Source organism: Notolabrus celidotus, chromosome 10, assembly GCF_009762535.1.
Source record: "Notolabrus celidotus isolate fNotCel1 chromosome 10, fNotCel1.pri, whole genome shotgun sequence".
Lineage (NCBI taxonomy): Eukaryota > Metazoa > Chordata > Actinopteri > Labriformes > Labridae > Notolabrus > Notolabrus celidotus.
The window spans coordinates 1,787,748-1,806,829 of record NC_048281.1 but is presented as its reverse complement, the minus strand read 5'-3'; the positions used below and the strand labels follow the sequence as shown (position 1 = coordinate 1,806,829).

The 19,082-nt window shown below is 38.8% G+C and overlaps 1 protein-coding gene across 2 annotated transcripts in view; it reads right to left on the bottom strand.

Annotated features, from left to right (window-relative positions):
* Nucleotides 1-13,917, bottom strand: part of slc39a10 (solute carrier family 39 member 10) — a 41,300-nt gene extending 27,383 nt beyond the window's left edge. For both annotated transcript variants that reach the window (XM_034693518.1, XM_034693519.1), the window contains exons 1-2: nt 13,751-13,917; nt 51-133 (exon numbers count right to left, since the gene is read on the bottom strand). The gene's annotated coding sequence lies outside the window, so the exon portion shown is untranslated. The remainder of the gene's footprint in view (nt 1-50; nt 134-13,750) is intronic.
* Between the last annotated feature and the right edge of the window lie 5,165 nt (nt 13,918-19,082).

Sequence of the window (19,082 nt, the reverse complement as noted above, 5' to 3'; positions counted from 1 at the left end):
CATCATACTCCTATCATCATACAGTGAAATACAATAACTTGTCAACTCACCGTGATACCTTTCCTCCTGCTTTACCCCCAGTCCTGACGCTATGGTATGCGGGGGGATTTCCAACTCTTCTGAATTAGGCACTCTGGAAAAACATCAAAGAGAACAGACAAGTTAAATTTACACTAATCTTCACTCGTTTAACTTTTAGCTGGTAGAAAAATTCCACTTTCATGACAAAAGCAGTGCTTCAGGGTACGGATTGCACAAGGTGAGCACTGTGACAACCACTGAAAATGATTAAAACCTATCACCACAGAGAGGTCATGGCTACTATAATACATGTATTAGTGCAGACTTCTTTTGATAACATTTAGAACTGATTTGCAGAGCATTGTTGTTGGAAGGTTAGCACTTAAAGGCAGCTTCCTCTTCCCTTCAAGTGCTCTGCTTCATGTCCATTTTAAAAGAGATGAGCAGATGTGAATAATCCAACTAAGCCTCAAACGTGGTGAGAGTAAGCTAACACAATGTCTGATGCAATGACCCCCAGCTGATGAAAGACCTCTGTCTAATATGACAGACGAACACATAAAGACTAAGCATGAAACTGTATATAAGAATAATAAATCAAAACATGTTTCAAATTAACTGAGGTTATAGTAGTGCTGGGCGATAATTGGATAACGATAAATATTGTGATATAATTTTTCTTGATATAAATATAAAAAATGTTGGATAAAAATGTGATAGAAGTGACTTAGTCTCTTTCAGTTCATTGCCATCCTAATCTGCAGATTCTCAAGGATGTTTTTGTAAACTCTCTTGCAGCACAGAAAAAAGAACGGGTAGAACAGGAACTGATGCAATCATTACAGTCACACTGATAAATAAATAAAAAAATCAAGAGGTTTCACACAGCCTGTTCACAGCAGGACTCTCACTTTGTTGTTTAATCTCTCGGTTTAGTGGGAAAAGTACAAAAATAGATAGAGAGATGAGATGATGTCATATTATGCCGTTAGGCCGAGAGCTTTAGTAGTTACAAAATCACCTCCATGTCTGTTAACTGAGCTGCTAACTCTGCCGTTTGTGATTAAAGAGGGCTTCGTGGTGTATACAGTGTTAAGGGGGCCACTGTTGGTCAAAACATGACTGCACTCAAAGAAAAGAGAAGCGCTGAGATCAGCACCTGATCAACTCCACTCTAAAAACTGGTACTAAAAGTCATTTCCCTGAGCTCAGAGCGTCAGAATGTCAGAGCGTCAGAACGTCAGAGCAGCAGAGAGACTGGAGTCCACTTCAACCTGTCCAGCAGCATCACGCTGCCTTCAGTGTCTCTCACTCTTTTCTGATCCGGTTATGTTGTAGTCATTTAGAGAGTGAACTTACAGAGGTTACTGTCTGACACGAGTCTGGTTCTGCTGGAGGTTTCTGCCTGTTAAGGGAAGTTTGTCCTCTCCGCTGTAACTAGCTAAATACTGTGAGGTGCAATGCTCATGGTGGATTAAGGTGGGGTCAGACTGAAACTTATCCTGTCTTGGTGTTGGTCTCTGTTCATAATTTGACATAGAGTGGTCTAGACCTGCTCTGTTTGTAAAAGAGTCTTGAGATAACGTTTGCGGTGATTTGGTGCTCTACAAATAAAGGTTGATTGATTGATTGATTGATTGATTGATTGATTGATTGATTGATTGATTGATTGATTGACATGCTTTCGCTCCTACATCGCTATTTGTAAAATGAAGCCGCTTTAAAAAAGTGCACATGCACTATGACCCGGGACTTCCACCAGATCTGTGTCCAGTCCGTCTCCGCTCCGTCTCTCGTCCGTCATCACCCACTGGTTATGTTTTCAGAACACACCATGGAGCAGGACCACCGACAGGTGGAGTCATGTGACCGAGGTTTTCCCGCGACTATTACTGCATTCATCCATGTTGTCTCTCTGGTCCTCTGAAAACCTCTGACCTGTTGACTCCAGGCCTGGCTCCGCTCATCATGACAGTTTGTTGTTGTAGTTAAGTGAAATATGATCTGGTGATAACACGGAGTGTTTTATTCTGAAAATTAACCGGATGTTTTCATTTTGTTTTGGTGAAACCTGACTTCCTGTCCCGCTCCATCTGCTCTGTTGAGATTGATGCGTCATGCCTTGGCATCCAGTAAAAATAGAAGTCTTGTGTATCTGATCCGGAGGACTCCGACCTGCAGGATCAGAGACGCAGCCGGAACGCAACGGAGTGGATCCAATGGAAGTTAACACATTGACTAGAATAGAAACCTATCAGATCCGGTGCTGTGACGGATCAGAGACTGACAAGACACAGATCTGGCCATGATTCTGTGACCAAATTAAATGTCTTAAAGCAGTACACCAAAAAAAATCAACACCTTAATTATAAAGCACTAAATAACAAAACAATACACCTATATGGTCCATAACGAAATATAAAACAAGTGTTCCTTTAAACCAAAAACTATGAGATTCAGGAAAAAGGACTGTAAGTTGATTTAAAACATTTCAGTTTGAGAAAGCCAAAACAACCAAATAACAGAGCTAAACTTGAAAACTTTGATGAATCCTTTTTGTAAGAGCTTTTTCTTTACATTACTGCACGCATCAAAATCCACTCCTTATCTTTCACAGCCTATCACTGACAACAGAACCCCTTCAAAAGTACGTTTTCTCACGCTTATTATTCCCCTAAGCTGCTTCATATGATGCTCGCATGTCCAAACACATCTTTGTCATGTTAGTTTCAAGCTGCTGTATGCAGGGGGAAAGAAAGAAGCCCAGAAGTGTCTTCTTATTATTATATTCCAGGACTAGCCACTGATCTTATATGCATACTTTAATGCAAAATGACTAATAATCAGTGAATAGACTACAGAATATAGTTAAAATATATCCATGGAGGAAAAAATGACATGATAGTTTCTAAGAATTATCTTGTAAAAAAAATGATCCTATGTCCAATTATGATCTGAGCATCACTTTTGTAGAATCAGTAAATAACATGTTCACTCCAACAGTAAAGTGAGTATGTCAAAATCAAACAGGCGAATACACTCCTCTTTAATAGGAAGACATGAGCCTTTTTGTCATTTGTCATTCCTTCAGCGCTGTTTGAGTTTGTTACTTTCAAGTCAGTATTTGGCATCTCGTGCAAAGGCCTCACCAACTCCTGACCGTCAGCAGGCACCAGCCTGAGCTGACCCCCAGGCAGCGTGGGGAAGGGAGGGGGCCTTTCTGCTGTGACAGCTGGATGACAGGAAGTTAGATGAGCCCTTGAATTCCACGCTTCATGAGGACTTTACTTTTATAGACTCCGAATATTTTCCTCCTCTAAATTGTCTTTTTTTGTCTTTTGGTTGAGAGCCAAATAAATGTTCCCAAACTGGCAGTGTAACTCCTGATTACATGACTTAGCAGCTATTGTTTCCACTTAAAAAGGCTGAACTTTAAGACTTCACCCAGCTTGGAGGTTTAGTTCAGAAGTTAGGATTTAACTGTAACACACAAGTCTTCTTTTTTACCTCCAGTTTACTTCACTTTGAACAGATGGGTGACCTGGAGTGACCTAATGATGCTGCTTGTAATGCATTGTGTGACAATTCAGTCAAACAACAAAATGCGTGTTGACTCAGACTTTACTAAATTTATGAATCTAATCTTTTGAAGATAAAGACACAGTCAGCAGGGAGAATTACTTGTCATCTCTTTGCATCACGAGTAGGGATGTAAGGATACACTCAACCCAGGATTCAATTCAAGTCCAGATTTTTGGTTCACGATACGATTCACTCATGATTTTATAGAAAACTGGAATAAACTCAAAAATAACTTTTATTTTATTTCAATTCTCAGATATGGACAGTTGCAATATATATATGTTCTCTTATATTTCTTTGTAAAAAAAGTCATCCTTTTTCATTTTGAAGGTGTGTTGTAACTCAAATAAAACCACTGCACACTTTTTTCCACAACTTGCAAAAAATCTAAAATCACTGTACAAAAATACCTTGTTGGAAAATTTCAGAACAATTATAGAGAAATAGAGAGTGAACAATTCCCAAATGAAAGTATTAAATATTAAAACAAATAAGGTCAATCTCTTTGAATTAGGGATGTAAATTTCAAGTATTTTCCGTGATCGATCTTTGGAAATGTTAACGATCAATTATCATTTAATCATTAAAAAAACATGAATGTTTTCCATGTCAGAAATAATAACAAATGAGTTTTTTTCCCCTAAATCAAATGTTCCTTCACGACACAGTGAATATTACTGACAGTATTAAACAGCTACAGATCATATTGAGGTGTTTAAATGTTAACACACTGAATATCAACGTGAGGAGCAGCTTATTAATAATCTCTGTGGACGCATGGTCATAGAGTGAAGACTCAGACTACAACATGTGGATTTACTGCAACAGGACAACTGAACAGGATCAGATTTTGGACTCAGTGTCCAGTTTTCTTCTTCTTATTGAGAAAAATAAACATTTAGACGTGGTCAGGTGTCAGAATCAGTCCGGTGGTGGAGAGAAAAAGTGCTCGTGGAGACCTGTCACTCAGCTGCAGGCCCCAGCTGAGCGTCTCCACTGTGAGCAACACCTTCAGTCAGCTGATTCTGAAACATGCTTTAAACTTCAAACACCTCCACTCAGAGAGTGATGAGAGCAGCAAGAGACTTCATAATGTTGAACAAGCGGAGTATAATGCAGATAGCGCCCTCTACTGTTTAAAAATAATATCCAGATACTAATATTGTTGAATCGATTTTAATCCACCCTTATTTGTATCAATTTTTTACCGTCTTGTGATATATCCTTACATCCTTACATCCCTAGTGACCTTAGAGGGTCATTTGGCTCCCTTTAATAATGCTGCTTGTAATGCATTGTATGACAATTCAGTCAAACAACAAAATGCGTGTTGACTCAGACTTTTCTAAATGTATGAATCTAATCTTTGGAAGATAAAGAAACAGTTAGCAGGGAGAATTACTTGCTAACCTTTAGTTGCATCACAAGTTATTCAACATCCAATAAAATCCCATCCAAGCTGAAATCCAGAGGGAACAAACTTCATGAAAAAAGGAAAAACTTGAACATCGAGGTCACGGCAGAAGCTTGCAATCTCCCGTGTTTGACTTGATGTAACTCTACCTTTCAATATTTCTGTCACCATCACAGCCTTACCATATCAGAGCGGCATATTTTTGTTGCGGCGCCTGAGTTATGCTAATTAAAGGTTATGTCGGTGCCCACGTGGATTCAACTCATAGCAGATGGTCTGTGGGAATCTGAGAGCAAAACAATCTGCTGTCTTATCAAGGAAACCGGTAAAGTAAGAGACAAATAAAACAGTGGAGTTCGAGTGGAGTATCTCTGTTGACACTCGCTGCAGACAGCTCAAAGAAAGAACAGCTTGTCAGCTGTCTTCAGACAGACACATGACATTACCAGCACTAACAGACATAATGAAAAATCATTACAACTTATCTCAACCATCCACAAGAACCTCTGACAAGTATACATACACCTCTTCTTTGTGGACACAGCACTTTAGTCATTACATTGCCATCCACCTACTACTTCTGCAAAACACTTAAAGAAAAGAACAACCCTCAAGGCAGTCGTTTTAGAGCTCAAATAAGCACTCCTCTGATCAAAAGTAGCTGTTCAGTGGAATCTGTCTGAAGCTGTGCGGTAGGTTCCCTGCAAATCTCCTGACTCGAGTACCTGGCATACTCACGGTAGTGTAGAAAGCTTTAATCTTTTCCCAGCAAGAGTGATAACAGTGCTGCATTCAGGTGCAGAAACATGTTACATTCCCAACAGCTCAGCATTAACTAAGACGACAAATGAATGACCCGCAAGAGTCAAACCTTTCCAGCTCACATACTCGGCTCAAGCGGTAATGTTCATGTGATTTTCTTATGCAGACTGTATTACTAAACAAGTCTGTTGAGTAAACACTGCAGCCACACCAAGCTCCTCAGCAAATACCCTGCAACCATGACAAACAGGTTTAAACTGAATTGATGTAATCAGGCACTCTGACCTGAACTTCTTCCTGAGTCAAACACAGCAACAGATAACACATTTAGGAAAGGTTTTGTAGGTAGAGGGCACTGAGTCACTTTGACAATGATGCAAATAGAAAATGCTGAATTTAGTCCTGGAGTAAGAAGCTGCAGTGCATCACAGCCAGGCTGGCCAGACGCAGGTGTGTGACTTATGCTCTGTGGCCTGGAAACATGTTCATCAAAGTGTAAAAGAGCAAAAGACCGCAAGGCTAGACTACACACGACACGTCAACAGAACAATCATCTGAGGAGTACACTGTGCACATGTCAAAGAAAAGCACGGAGTGATGCTTACCTTTAGAGAAAAACACCCCTCAGAGGGTCGGACTTCAAACCACACTAATACTAAATATTCACGCCAGCACTGATATGACTAACAGGTTGAATGTTTAGAGACTAATGAGTCCGGTGACTTAACTAATTTATACAGGGAGGAGGGGAGGCACGTGTGTGTCTGCATGTTTGAGCATTCAGGGAGCTACCACCTGACCACCTACTCATGTGAGTGTGTGTGAGAGTGTGTGAGAGTGTGTGTTTGTAGCTGTAAGTCAGCAAAAGAAGCTAATGTTTGTAAGAGCTAGCACATTTGCTCACCGTAGCCTGTAATATGGTGACCAAAGAAGAACTTTTAAGCAACCATTACAGTAAAAAAAAAAAAAAAAAAAAAAAAAAGGCTCAATTTTCAGAGCACTGGAGCACAGGCCTGCAGAGCAAATCATTCAGACTTTTGTAAAACTAAAAGCGAAGAGTTAATTTGCAAAAACAGATAACTCACTTTTGAAAAATTAAAGAAATGTTTCAGAAAACATAGTTTTTCTATCATAGCTTTATTATCAATCAATTGAAGTTTGATTGAAGTCTTTTTCGAAATAGCGACTTTTTCTGGAGTTAAATGGAGACTTTTGGAGACTGACATGAAAGCATGTATCATTCTTACTCTTCCCATCGAGCAGTGGATTTCTCGTGAGTCCCTCCTAGCTGCATTCAGAGCAGGAGGCGTTCACCCATCAGCCTCCAGATTGTTAATGTATCACGCATGTACGACGACACCGCTGGCTGATCCCGCCTACTGTCTCTTTTTGGTCCATTTAGATAGTTCATGTAGATTGTAAACAATAAACATCTTGAAAATGTTCTGGTTGAAAAATGTAATGTTTCACTATGATTTGTTTTAGGCTCCTAAGTGTAGTTATAAACATATTTAGGGTGTTTTTACTCTCTTTTTGTCTCTCCCTCAACGTTACTCTTCTCTCCTACAGCGTCCATTACAATTCAAATTATGCAAATCAAATAATAAAGTCATTTAGCGACTTCTAGCAACTTTTAGGCCAGCCAATAGCTACTTTCCTCACTGAGGAGTTGGCAACACTGTGAACGTGGTCAGCTGTCAGTCGGGAGCGCAACCGGATCATAATCAGTCCGGCGGCAGAGAAAAAAAAGCGCTCGTGGAGACATCAGCCGCATCCAGCAGCATCTCAGCTGTGTGCAACACCTTTAACAGCTGATTCACATCCAAACATGCTTTAAACTTAAAACACCTCCCTGATAGCTGAACCAAATATGAGACAACATGATGTTTGTTCCACGTGATAGAAAATCCAAACTGAAAAATGTGTTCAAGTCTATTCTTAACAACATCCCTAGTACTTCTATAATAAAGACAGCCCTAGAGCTTCATGCTGTTATTAAACAATGAAGGCTGTTGAGTCCTGCAGAAAAGACTCAGGTTGGTTTGGATGTACTCGTTAACTAATACTTCAATTGCATTGCTTAGACCGCTCTGCCTACATCGAGACTTATCATAAACAGCAGTGGCGTGGGAATAGTGTTACATGTGCACAAGATTGTGGACACTGGGAGCAGTTAAAACAAATAGAGCAGCCAGGCCTGTGTATACTAAATCCTTTTTAGGAGCCAGCAGCTGGCAGCAACAGTAACCTTCACTTAGGGCAGGGACTGTGAGGCATCAAGATGGGTAACATTAACTTCAAGAGAAAAAGCTGTTTAGCAAACTCATACAGATAACTGCTTTAGGTTATTTACAGAAAGGTTAAGGGACTCATCTCTAACAGCTGCATGACATGTGAGGACCTAAGGACTTGGCAGGGAACCAAGAGACAAATGTATGCAAAGAAGGCGTTTAACTGAGGAATAGATGTAGTTAATGAAATATTTAATGAGGTCTCAACTCTCAGGCTCACAGGTGCTTTCTACACATTCTCCATCACACTCTTCCCCAGATTTCATTACAGGCGCCAAGGACTGCAGTTCCTTTTTGAGACTAGGTTGGGTTTGTAGTCCATGCCTGATATGGTTTTATCTTATGTCATACAGACTATAATGTAAAGGATTGTAAAATACTTGTCTTAATCTCAATAACATGAGATTTGAATTAAGTGTGATGTTAAAAGCAGATAGGCTGCAGGATATGAGAAAACTATGTAGTGCAACAACATAGTCAAATGCTGCAATAACTATATGTGCAATAATCAAACCCACATTAAAATATGATTTACTTTAACTCACAGTTGTATTGCCGTTCTGCTGTTCTTTATGTTTTAGCTAGCTTGAGCTTCACCTGCACCAAAATGGTGTAAGAGCCTTTCCCATTATACACAGATGGGCATCCTACAGGTGAAATGTAACCACAGTGAGTGAGAAAAAAACAACTTGTTTACACCAATCATTTTCAATTCATTCATCTGTTTATCATGAATATCTACAATGCAGTAAAACTGAAATTTGGATTATTGTGAGCAAATGCCAATTCACACATCTTAAATAGTAGAAGACTATTCTTAAACAAAAAGTGACATATAGATAAACAAAGAGGCATTAATATTCAGTTACATTTAGCTACAGAGACATACAACAACCATAGACTGCATCAATAATGGACATGGTATCTGTGACGTCACCCATCTGTTTCTGCAGCGCTGTTTTGAGGCCAATCGTCGGAGGGGACAATATTGGAAATGTTGAACTCAACATAACTGCTGTCGAGCTAGTGTGACATAAAAAGGCGGGCTTTGAGCCTCCTCGCCAACAGCTACAGTGTTCCCACCTGTCAATCAAGTCAGCTGTGCCTCTCATTGGAAGACTCATAATCTCAATATCTTTGAAATTGCCGCGTTAGAAAAAAATTCACCCCCGTACAGTGTGTGCCGATCGAGACACGATCTATCCAGACTACACTCGTCTTTGGTACCAGACTGTAAATATGTTTATTTCTGCTGTAAAGATGCTTTTTAATTTGGGTTTGTGTGGTTTCCCGTACTACTGGAGCCAGCCTGAAGCGGACACTTGAGAAACTGCAGTTTATAAGACTTCTGCATTGGCTTCATTTCTACATACAACAACCCACACAGTTTCTAAGTAAAGTAGGTTTTGTTGGAAGTAGTTTTTTGTTCTGGAGTTATTTTCAGCTTTGGGCTTGATTCATTAAAATGTTCTATAAAAGCTTTTTCCTGAATCGACCTGATACATTTCAAGACACTTTGGTCTGTATAAAAAACATTTTTAACCAAAACATGACCTGTTCAATCCGGGGTATTTTAATGCATGTGCTTCCTTAAAGTCTTGAACCCCAAAGTAATGAAGAAATCTTTTAAATCTTTTCATGAACAAGCTTGGGTTGTCGCACAGTGAGCCTGCTTTTCCCACATGACCTGCTCAGACAAACATGATTCATGAACAGTACTGAAGATATTCTTTAGAAAAGTTCATTGTGATACAAAACACATCAACTTGCTAGTTCCCATAAGCGCTGATTCTTCAGCGCTGCCCTGCAGCTCATTCCTGCAGCTATACTTTGAGACATAAACCTTATGATCAGTGGAGGTTGTTTACCACGTTACCAAAGAAACCTATTCAGGGGCTCATGTTTACCACGTTACAAAGGACATACTTATTCCTGAAGCACTGCAAGCATTTAAAATGAACAATAACACATCAGTCTCCACATATTATCCTTAAGCTATACTGCCCAGCTGTCTGTTGTACTCATAAAACAGCACTGGTACAAAGGAATATGATTTGATTGAGCAGCTTAACACTTTCAAGGGGACTTCCACTGTTTATGACACATAATGGTCATTTTACTGATCATGGTTGACAGTTCTCAGGAAGAGGAAACAGTTATATTTCAGACATTCACCATTTGTGTTGAAAAGACAATTAGGTATTTCCAGAGTGCTAATATTTCCCTCCCTTTCCTCCGATAACTCCTGAAAAATTTATCTGAAAGCATGTGAGGGAAGAAATTATTCTAATACTGGGTCAGGTGGCTCACAAGCATACTGCTAATATAACTTTTCTAGCTTCATCACATGCCAAAAATTAAATGTGTAAAGCTTATCATGTGAAAAAGATTGTATATACGACAAGCTTGTGTGTACATTTTAATGGGTTTTTAAAGATGAGGCTTTGCTATGGAGCTATAATTGTTGCAAGTATTTGTAAATGTGTATTATGATCTTCTAATGTGTACAAAGATCCACAAATGTGTACAAAGATCCACAAATGTGTACAAAGATCCACAAATGTGTATTATGATCCACAAAAAAGTTACAAATGCATACTAGTGATGACTCTCTTAAAAGTCCAAGTGTTTTATAGCAATGACCTAAAAACACAAACAAGTCCTCGCCTACAACTGAGGCATTCCTCTCATTGGCTGTCCGTCTGTCTTCACGTGACTTTTGCAACAGTTCTGCCTTGTGCGATCCACAAATGCGTAAAAACACACCTGTGTATGGTGACGGTTTTAATGCTCCAAACTCAGCCTCACAGGCGCCAGCTGCTTGGCCGCGTCCCACTTTGCTCACACTGAAGACGTACCACCAGTTGTAATGCGAGCTTCGCTGCTCTTTTTCAGGAAGGAAGACCGCAGTGGATTGACCGTTACCTGCTATAAGTAGGGCTGTCCAGAATATTCTAAATTGGAATATATATTCAAATATTTTTTAAAACAGAGATTTGATTGTGAAAATTTATATTTGACTGTGAAAAAACAGGTTTCAGTGATAATATTACCTGTCTCATAAAAGTAAACTTAAAACAACGTAAATGTTAAAATTGTATGTTTGTTCAGCTGTGTCAGCCAGACAGCCCGCCCTGTGAGCATGAGTTCGTCAAAGTGTGAGGTAAAGAGGCGGGGTTTCAGCCTCCTAGCCAACAGCTATGTGTTCCCACCTGTCAGTCAAGTGAGTCATGTCCAAGCGGCAACCTCCGGTCTAAAACGATGAAGCCCATGTGGAAGTGCAATAAACTGCAATACATCGAAAATCCTCTTGAGGCTGTTTGCAGAAACACAGGAAAGCACATAGACATGAATGGAAAAAGATGATTTTTGCAGCATTAATAAACATGTTTACAGCCTGGTTCAAAAAACGGCTAGGCCCTACGAAGCTAATCTCTCTATCAGCACACACTGTACGGGGGGGGGGGTGAATTTTTTTCTAACGTGACGGTTCAGAAGATATTAAGATTACCAGTTTTGCCCAAATAAGGACATGACTAGGGATGGGTACAGAATTCTGTACTTTTATAGGTACCGACCGAATTGCGTTGGTACTACCGAGTACCGATTCATGTAAAATCAAACGGTACCATGTTTCAGTACCTGAACGCATCCTTGTGACTGTGAGGGAGTGGAAGAGGAGGCGATTTGTCGCCCTGTAATAAAGTTCAAGACTGACCAGATGGACGTCTCTGCTCTCTGCTCTCTGCTCTCTGCATCTGCGCGGGAGCGCGCCAAACGGAGCCTGCAGCTGACAGGCGCACGCACTCATGGCGAGCCAGAGCTGCAGGATGATTAAGTTGAGACGGACCCTCTCGCTCCGACTACCTGCCACGTTTATAACTGTTCCTGAGTGTTTGAATGCCCAACAAGTCAGTTGTGTGTCATGTTATCATAAAGAGACGGAGAACTGACTTTTTCCCGTCCGCAGACGTTCACGTGTGTTCATTGATAAACTTCCGAAAGAGCAATTAGACGCCACGAGCACGTGTCAACTAATAGATCTAATCACCTATATAATCCTGTTTCTGTTCATTTCATGTTAAATATAATAAGTATGTTAAATGAAATTTTTTTTAGATTGTATTATTAAACAAATTAACATTTATTCCCACATAAACACACATAAAAGTACTGAAAATTGGTACCATTGAGTACCAGTACCGGTTCCCAGGTACCGGGTATCGGTACCGTATCAGTTCAAAAGTGAAAAGGTACCCATCCCTAGACATGACTAACGTGACTCCCGGTCGGGAACACATAGATATTGGCTAGGAGGTTCACACTACGTCACAATCTGCCTGGTTGAGTTCAGCATTTCCAATATGGCTGCCGCCGTCGATTTGCTTCAAAACAGCTCTCAGGAACAGATGGGTGACGTCACGGATACTACGTCCATATTTTATACAGTCTATGGTCATGTCCTTATTTGAGCAAAATCTTGTAATCTTAATATCTTCTGAACCATCGTGTTAGAAAATAATTCAGTGTATGCTGATAGAGAAATTAGCTACATAGAGCCAAGCCGTTTTTTGAACCAGGCTGTAAACATGTTTATTTCTGCTGTAAAGATCGTCTTCTTTGAATGGGTGTGTATGTGGTTTCCTGTGTTTCTGCAGCCAGCCTCAAGTGGATTCTCCATGAATTGCAGTTTATCACACTTCTGCATGGGCTTCATATTTTGAGACCAGAGGTTGCCGCGTGGTATGAATGTTTCTTTAAAATATTACCACCGTCTACTTTCCTCTTAAGTTAGTACATTTGAATGTTACAATGCAACAGCAAAAAGTGAAATAGATGACATGTGAAATGCCACATTTATGTTTGAATGAACAATGTGAAGTAGCTGCAGCAGCTGTGCTCATAGATGCGTGTAAAAGCTGTTATGTATGCTCAAAAGCTCTCACATCAGAAGCATTTATTTATACATACCAAACAGCTCAGACTAATTAACAGTAGTGAAATGTTTCAACAGAGACATACTGTGTAACATTATGCAGAGGATACTCTTCCAAGGACATACATCCTAAATGTCAGATTTGCATATGACCAGAAGCCTCCAGCAAATGGGTGAAAAGAGCAATACAATTTCGAAAAGCCACTTAAAATGATGCCTTTCTGTGAAGCTAGTGAAGCCATGCTGTTAGTGAGGCAGAGCACCGATACCGCCCATCCGTCCACAGTCTGAAACACGGAGGGTCTTAGGGACTACACGTGGTCTGCATCAGGCAGCAGAGCCAGCCTGCTACTATCCTCACTCACCGAGACCTGCACACTCACTAACAGCGTTTACACGGATACACACACGTTCACAAACACTAAACCATGAGTCTCTTAGCCCCGGAGAGTGACCTGGGACACAGGTCCGAGGTAAAGCAGCCTGTTTGTACTGTTTGCCTCTTTCTATCAGGCTAATGCTAACTCTTAGCACTGAAACGATGGTAACAATCCAGCCAGCTAACATTAGCTAGCAGACATTCACCGGAAATTAGCTCCCAGCCTTTAAACAGCAGCACATGCTGCCTGAGCTCACACTACATCTGTCCACAGCCGTGGTTTATAACATCTACACGCTGTGGTAACACTGCCCGGGTCCATGTTGTGGGAGTGAATGATAACAAATGGGTTTTTATATAGTTACCTCACTCGAGTGCCGTGTGCATCTCCTCTCCGCTCGGTACCAAAATTAAAAAAACTCTGCCGTCTGCTGTACGTGAAAGCACCAGACCTGAGATTCACTAAGGGCTCTGCGCACCTTCCGCAGGTACCTGACATGGACTCACTCTCTGTCTGCGCCAACTGCGTAACGCTCTGAAGACAGCACTGACGTTTCTTTCCGCCAGATTGTGTCTGAGATGTCATATGACTCACTCCCCAGAGAACAAAGCCGGGAGTGAATTAACACACCATCTAATTTTAAATCACACTCTGCCCATCGTGCTGAACATATGAAGTCATGTCCCCTCTTCTGACACAAAGCAAGATCTGTTTTTATTGTCATGCTATGAAAAGGACATCTGAACTAAATAAAAATAGATAGATAGTTCTTTATATTTTGCTTCATTTAGCTTTTACTGTTTAAATTCTTCTCATATTCTCCAAATCACAATTAAAATAGAAAAATGCAAAAACAAGGATCATTTAAAGTCTTCAAAAGTTATTTGGAACTTGAATAAATGTATATAATACGGAGGAGGATTAGGGCCACTGAAAAAAAAGTATAGTCAAATTTCTTTTTTATTATTATTCTGAGAAAAAAGTCAGATTTCTGAGTCTGAATTCTGAGATTGAAGTCTGAATTCTGAGGGGAAAAACAGTCAGAATTCTGAGATTAAAGTAAGAATTCTGAGGTTAAAGTAAGAATTCTAAAATTAAAGTCAGAATTCTGAGATTAAAGTCAGAATTCTAGTGGATTTTCAAAATAAAAGCTGTCTGAAATATAAAAATGTGCCTGGTAATTATTTATTTGTCATTACAATGAATCTCAGTTTCCACTGATATGTTTGATTCAGACTGAAAGGAGAAAACCTCAAAATGTGATCCTGCCTATTACAGCTACACCTGATTTGGAATTTCAAAATAAAAGCCATTGGAATTGTAGCATATTAGTGATGATTTTCGATATTTTCAAAATGGGATTCTTTAAAAAATCTGTTCCCACTGACTAATTTCAGTTCAGAATAAAATTAGACAGAATTCTGACTTTTTTCTCAGAATTCTGACTTTTTACTCAGAAAAATAATAATAATTTAAAAAATGGCCCTAAATTTTTTTTCAGTGGCCCTAATCCTCTTCTTTAATATAAATCACACACAATGAAGAGAAAAAAGAGAACGAACAAGTGGAATACTCCCTGCAGTCCATTACACAAGAAAATGAGGAAGAGGTTAATGCTTATAGTTTCAACTAGACACATGATCCTTTTAGGGTGCAGGTTCCCCTTTTAATTAAACTTACCAAACAACTAAAACACACTGAAAATCTTCCTTTTCTGAACACCAGATTTTACAGAGGCCCACATTCCTTACAAGAAAAATAATCTATTCAAAAATGCTTTTAGTTTTGTCATCATAACATATTTTTTTAAATGATCAAATCATGTTTTTCTTAAAGGTGACATATCAGGCTTTTTTCATCAATATATATTGGTCTAAGAGGTCCCCAAAACATGTCTTTAAAGTTTATGCTCAAAAAAACACTTTGAAATCAGATTTTGGTCTGCCTGAAAAACCAGAGGCCAAAGGATTGGTCACAGATTTAGTGTTTCTTGTTGTTTTATTTGTCAGTATGTAGATGTGTGTCTTGCTACACAGCTACAGCTACGACATGTAGCTATGTAGCTATGCTAACTAGCGCTAGCACTTATCCATGATAAATAAAAATCATCCACTAGATCTTCAAATCTGCAGACGTGGGGAGTAAAACCGACCTTTGTGTTTATTAAGACAGCCTACAACTAGCATGCCTCCCTCCTAAGCTCCTTGTTAGCACACATTTGTGCAGGTAATGAAAAACAGAGGAGGGATTCAGTATTATTTTATACAGTCTATGGGCTGAACAAGCTCCGAGCTCTGACTCCGTGACAGACCGGATATTGTTGTTACGTAACAAAAACACTGAAGTCTGAAACGGCTCGTTTCACACACATTTACAGAAAGGTGGAGAAATCAGAACAGGGGCAGAATGGATTCTTTACATTCTCGGGGGGTTTGTAGACATGCCAGGGACACATATTTCAGGTAGAGAACCATTAAAAAGTCAATTTTGCATGATATGTCACCTTTAAAATTGAGTGATGTTCTTTTTGGGAAGACCAGAAAGAAGAGCATTACAATAGTCAATTATGCAGGTGAGAAAAACATGAACTAGTGTCTCTGCATTGGCTTGAGAGAGAAACGGACACACTTTGGAAATATTTTTGCAGGTGATAAAAAGCCTTTTTTGTTATTTCTCTAATATGTGGCTCAAAGCTAAGGTGTGAGTCAAAGATCACACCCAGGTTCTTTACCTGCTCACATGGGTTTAGAGCCAGGACATGAGTGGATTACCATTGTGGCATGTAGAGCTCAGGACCTGCAAGGTTTTAGCTACAACTGAGGACACTTCAGTGATGTCTGACCTTAAGAGGCCTTAGGAGATGTGAAACTACATTAATATATAGAGCAGTATTCCATGTGTTGGAAAAAGAATTAGAATAGAATAGAATAGAATAGAATAGAATAGAATAGAATAGAATAGAATAGAATGCCTTTATTGTCATTGCATGACTTGCAAACAATGAAATTAGGAGTGCTGCTCTGTTGGTGCATACATACATATATACATAAAAACAACAAAAGGAGCAAGAGCAACAGTGGTCTGATAAATAAAACCCTAAACATTTTTTTTTAAATTGACAGCTTGTATGCATGCTTCAATGAGCCAGTATATAATAATCCCCTTTTTTCATGAGGTCACTTTGTCTGCCTTTGCTTATTGTTTGTAATGAGGATGCTGTTTGTACTGGTACATGATTCGCGCTCACGGTTGTCTAATATCCTGTTGATCTAGTTCTGTGTTCATGAACACTTTTGCCTTTGAGGCTGATAAAGTAGTAACTGAAATGATTGTTTTTGGAGCCAAGGAAGAAGGGTAAAGGTTACTGCTCAGCTCCAATCTGCAACGATGAAATGTTCAAACCAAGCCAGAAACCTTGGTGTAATCATAGACTCAGACCTTAATTTCAGCAGCCACATTAAGACAATTACAAAGTCCAACTACTATCACCTTAAGAATATATCAAGGGTTAAAGGACTTATGTCTCAGCAGGATGCAGAAAAACTGGTCCATGCATTTATCTTTAGCAGACTGGACTACTGTAACGGTGCTCCATCAGACGGCTGCAGCTCATACAGAATGCTGCTGCTCGAGTCCTAACAAGGACCAACAAAGTAGACCACATCACTCCAGTTCTTAGATCTCTACACTGGCTTCCTTTCTGTCAGATAATAGACTTTAAAATCCTGCTGATGGTTTACAAAGCACTGAATGGTTTAGGCCCAAAATACATTGCTGATATGCTGCTATTTTATGAACCACCTCGACCTCTGAGGTCATCAGGTACTGGTCTGCTTTCAGTCCCAAGAGTCAGAAGGAAACATGGTGAAGCAGCATTTAGTCATTATGCACCACATATCTGAACACACTCCCTGAAAGCTGTAGGTCTGCTCCAACTCTCACCTCTTCTAAATCAGAGACTAAGACTCTTTTATTTGCCACTGCCTTCCTATCTTAGCTTATTTTAACTCACTTTAAATGAAAATTTTAATTTCATTTTTAATATATTTCTAATTTTCCTTTATTTTCAGTTTTATTATATTTGTCATTTTAATTGTGTTCTTTTATGCCTGTCTGAATGTCTCCAATGCTTTTCATGTTTTAATGTAAAGCACATTGAATTGTCCTCGTGTATGAAATGCGCTATACAAATAAAGCTGCCCTGCCATGCCTAAAGGTCTGGGTGTCTGCTTGTGATGTTTTACCACCTATGCACTTGATTCTCTCATCTCCATATAGACTTGCTTGTTATTATGGATAATGCTCTTCATGTCATTACACTCCTGTTTTTTATTTGATTTTTATTCTTATTTTTATTTTGTATATATATATATATATATTATTTTATTCTATTTATTTATTGTTATTTACACATTTCTCATTTATGTATTGCCATTGTTATTATTATAATTTGTATTATTGTTATTATTGTTATTATTATTATTATTATTATTATTATTATTATTATTATTATTATTATTTATTATTATTATTATTATTATTATTATTATTATTATTATTCTTTATTTATTTATTTTACTTTTATTTGTCATTTTCCTGTCTTGTTTTCTAACCTTCCGGGTGTCCGGTTGTTCGGGGGATTGTATATGTTTGTACGTTTACTCACCTGTTCAACAACAAGAAAAAATTATAAAAAAAGTTATAAAAAAATTATATTGAGCAGAATTATATTCTGGCAGTACATCAAAAAAAATCAGACCTTCCTGTTTGGAAATACATTTGGAGATAAACTTAATGTAGCTTGTTAATTCATCAATAACTGCTATCAAGTTGAGACACAACTTTTCTATTGATATTTGATCAGCTACTTTTACTTCAAAAGTCTTCTTGTTCATGGCTGAAGACCCTGACAGCATATCAGGAGCAATGAGTGATATGTTTATTTGTGATTTATAACTCTTGGTTGTTTTGTGATGTGAGAGCCAGAGAGTAAAAAGTCAGACATTAGAATATAAACATGTATGAAGCAGACAAGTTTAGCAGAATAGTTCCCACAGACGCTAAACTCACAGAACAGCCCAGTGGTTCTTCTCTGAAGTTGGATGCCCAGGTTTTAGTTACCACAGTTTAAGAGTACATCCTTGGCTTTATATCACACCCACTCAGTACACTGCTTTCCTCAAGCTGTTTCCAGAGCTTTTCACCACCACAGAAGACTCTGTCAAACAAATTCCTCATCCAACAGTTTCAATACCTGTTTTATGTTTGTGGTTTCGTCAGCCCTCTGTTCATTAAATGATACATGTCAGACGAGGAGCGACCATGTGATGAATGTCTTGTGTTTTATGTAAGACACATGCAAGAAGACAAAGTGACTCAACAGTCAGCACTTAATTTCACAGCAGGATTTCAGTTAGCTAGCCACAATGAGCTACAGGTCATACTACACAGTGTTCCAAATTATTATCCAAGTTCCATTTTTGTAATTATTTAAAAAAAAATGTTAACAGTCATTTTCAAATTGGTTAAGAAGTCTGATAGTGAATATATTTCCTCAAATGTGTAGTTAGAATCATTCTTTTCAAAGTAAGTCGGCTGTATTTTTAAATAAATGCAGAATCTGCAGAAATGAGTGTGACAAATTATTGTGCAAGTTGGTGATAAGAGCATATAACTTTTAAAAATAAAACTAGGCA